A 3,649-nucleotide genomic window follows, 5' to 3' on the forward strand; every position below is an offset into this window, starting at 1 on the left:
AACATGGAGGGACTAGCTGAACTTGTCCAATAAGAACAATGATTTTAATTTCCCCTTGCAAAACGTTTTGCTATGGTGTGCTCTAATGAATACGACATACACTGAACAAAAACAAAACGCAACATACAGTGACTCTGGAAAGCTGCCCTTCTAGGCAGAGTTGCAAAGAAAAAGCCATATCTCAGACTGGCCAATAAAAAGAAAAGATTGAGATGGGCAAAAGAACACTAGACAGATGAACTCTGCCTAGAAGGCCAGTATCCGGAGTCGCCTCTTCACTGTTGACGTTGAGACTGGTGTTTTGCTGGTATTATTTAATGAAGCTGCCAGTTCAGGACTTGTGAGGCATCTGTTTCTCAAACTAGACACTAATGTACTTCTCCTCTTGCTCAGTTGTGCACCGGAGCCTCCCACTCCTCTTTCTATTCTGGTTAGAGCCAGTTTGCGCTGTTCTGTGAAGGGAGTAGTACACAGCGTTGTATGAGATCTTCAGTTTCTTGGCAATATCTCACATGGAATAGCCTTCATTTCTCAGAACAAGAATAGTCTGACGAGTTTCAGAAGAAAGTTATTTGTTTCTGGCCATTTTGAGCCTGTAATCGAACCCACAAATGCTGATGCTCCAGATACTCAACTAATCTAAAGGCGGCCAGTTTTATTGCTTCTTAAAATCAGCACAACAGTTTTCAGCTGTGCTAACATAATTGCAAAAAGGTTTTCTAATTAGACTGCTGGCTTGCTTCTGAAGCTAAGCAGGGTTGGTCCTGGTCAGTACATGGATGGGAGACCAGATGCTGCTGGAAGTGTTGTTGGAGGGCCAGTAGAAGGCACCCTTTCCTCTTGTCTAAAAAAATATCCCAATGCCCCAGGTCAGTGATTGGGGACACTGCCCTGTGTCTTTCGGATGGGACGTTAAACGGGTGTCCTGACTTTCTGAGGTCATTAAAGATCCCATGGCACTTATTGTAAGAGTAGGGGTGTTAACCCCGGTGTCCTGGCTAAATTCCCAATCTGGCCCTCAAACCATCACGGCCACCTAATAATCCCCAGTTTAAAATTGGCTCATTCATCCCCTGTAACTATTCCCCAGGTCGTTGCTGCAAATGAGAATGTGTTCTCAGTCAACTTACCTGGTAAAATAACGGATAAATAAAAAATAAATAAAATGATACAACTTTGGTTACCTACAACGTGCATTGGAACACGAGTGATGGTTGCTGATAATGGTCCTCTGTACGCCTATGTAGATATTCCATTAAAAATCAGCTGTTTCCAGCTACAATAGTCATTTACAACATTAACAATGTCCACACTGTATTTCTGATGAATTGTGATGTTATTTTAAAATTGACTTTTTTTTTTGTTGCTTTTCTTTAAAAAATAAGGACATTTCTTAGTGACCCTAAACTTTTGAACGGTAGTGTATATCTCGACACAATCCTGTCTCGGAGATCTACAGACAATTCCTCTGACCTTGTGGCTTGGTTTTTGCTCTGACGTGCACTGTCAACTGTGGGACCTGATATAGACAAGTGTGTGCCTTTCCAAATCATGTCCAATCAATTGAATTTACCACAGGTGGACTTCAATCAAGTTGTAGAAACATCTCAAGGATGATCAATGGAAACAGGATGCACCTGAACTCAATGTCTAGTCTCATAGCAAAGGGTCTGAATACTTGATCTGTTTTTTATTTCTTAGACATTTGCAAAAAAATTCTAAAAAACTGTTTTCGCTTTGTCATTATAGGGTATTATGTGTAGATTAATGAGGAACATTTGAGATTTTATCCATTTTAGAATAAGGCTGTAAAGTAAAAAAAAAAAAAAAAAAAGTAAATGGGTCTGAATACACTATATAACAGCCTCCACTCTTCTGGGAAGGCTTTCCACTAGATATTGGAACATTAGTGCCTTGACTTGCTTCCATTCAGCCACAAGCGCATTAGTGAGGTCGGCTACTGATGTTGGCCGATTAGGCCTGGCTCGCAGTCGGCGTTCCAATTCATCCCAAGGGTGTTCGATGGGTTTGAGGTCAGGGCTCTGTGCAGGCCAGTCAAACTCTTCCACACCGAACTCAACAAACCATTTCTGTATTTACCTTGCTTTGTGCATGGGGCCACTGGCATGCTGAAACAGGAATGGGCCTTCCCCAAACTGTTGCTACAAATTTGGAAGCATAGGATCGTCTAGAATTTCATTGTCGCTCCTAGACGTTTACACTTCACAATACCAGCACGTACAGTTGACCGAGGCGGCTATAGCAGGGCAGAAATTTGACAAACTGACTTGTTGGAAAGGTGGCATCCTATGACGGTGTCACGTTGAAAGTCACTGAGCTCTTAAAAAATATATACAGTGCCTTGCGAAAGTATTCGGCCCCCTTGAACTTTGCGACCTTTTGCCACATTTCAGGCTTCAAACATAAAGATATAAAACTGTATTTTTTTGTGAAGAATCAACAACAAGTGGGACACAATCATGAAGTGGAACGACATTTATTGGATATTTCAAACTTTTTTAACAAATCAAAAACTGAAAAATTGGGCGTGCAAAATTATTCAGCCCCTTTACTTTCAGTGCAGCAAACTCTCTCCAGAAGTTCAGTGAGGATCTCTGAATGATCCAATGTTGACCTAAATGACCAATGATGACAAATACAATCCACCTGTGTGTAATCAAGTCTCCGTATAAATGCACCTGCACTGTGATAGTCTCAGAGGTCCGTTAAAAGCGCAGAGAGCATCATGAAGAACAAGGAACACACCAGGCAGGTCCGAGATACTGTTGTGAAGAAGTTTAAAGCCGGATTTGGATACAAACAGATTTCCCAAGCTTTAAACATCCCAAGGAGCACTGTGCACTTCGTTCAAAAAATGCAGAACTAAGAACAGATATAGAGCCCTTGGTTCACTCCACACCTGACTGCCCTCGACCAGCACAAAAGCATCCTGTGGCAGACTGCAATAGCATCGAATAGTCCCTGCGATACATGCAGTCAGTCAGGAAAGCAATGGCCAGCTTTTTCAAACAGAAATTTGCATCCTGTAGCTCTAACTCCAAAAAGTTCTGGGATACTGTAAAGTCTATGGAGAACAAGAGCACCTCCTCCCAGCTGCCCACTGCACTGAGGCTAGGTAACACGGTCACGACCGATAAATCCATGATAATCGAAAACTTCAACAAGCATTTGTCAACGGCTGGCCATGCCTTCCTCCTGGCTACTCCAACCTCGGGCCAACAGCTCCCCCCCCCCCCGCAGCTACTCGCCCAAGCCTCCCCAGCTTCTCCTTTACCCAAATCCAGATAGCAGATGTTCTGAAAGAGCTGCAAAACCTGGACCCGTCCAAATCAGCTGGGCTTGACAATCTGGACCCTCTATTTCTGAAACTATCCGCCGCCATTGTCGCAACCCCGCATCCCCCTCTTCAAAGGGGGAGACACCCTGGACCCAAACTGTTACAGACCTATATCCATCCTGCCCTGCCTATCTAAGGTCTTCGAAAGCCAAGTCAACAAACAGGTCACTGACCTCGAATCCCACCGTACCTTCTCCGCTGTGCAATCTGGTTTCCGAGCCGGTCACGGGGGCATCTCAGCCACGCTCAAGGTACTAAACGATATCATAACCGCCATCGATAAAAGACAGT

Source organism: Oncorhynchus mykiss, chromosome 2 (genome assembly GCF_013265735.2).
Source record: "Oncorhynchus mykiss isolate Arlee chromosome 2, USDA_OmykA_1.1, whole genome shotgun sequence".
Lineage (NCBI taxonomy): Eukaryota > Metazoa > Chordata > Actinopteri > Salmoniformes > Salmonidae > Oncorhynchus > Oncorhynchus mykiss.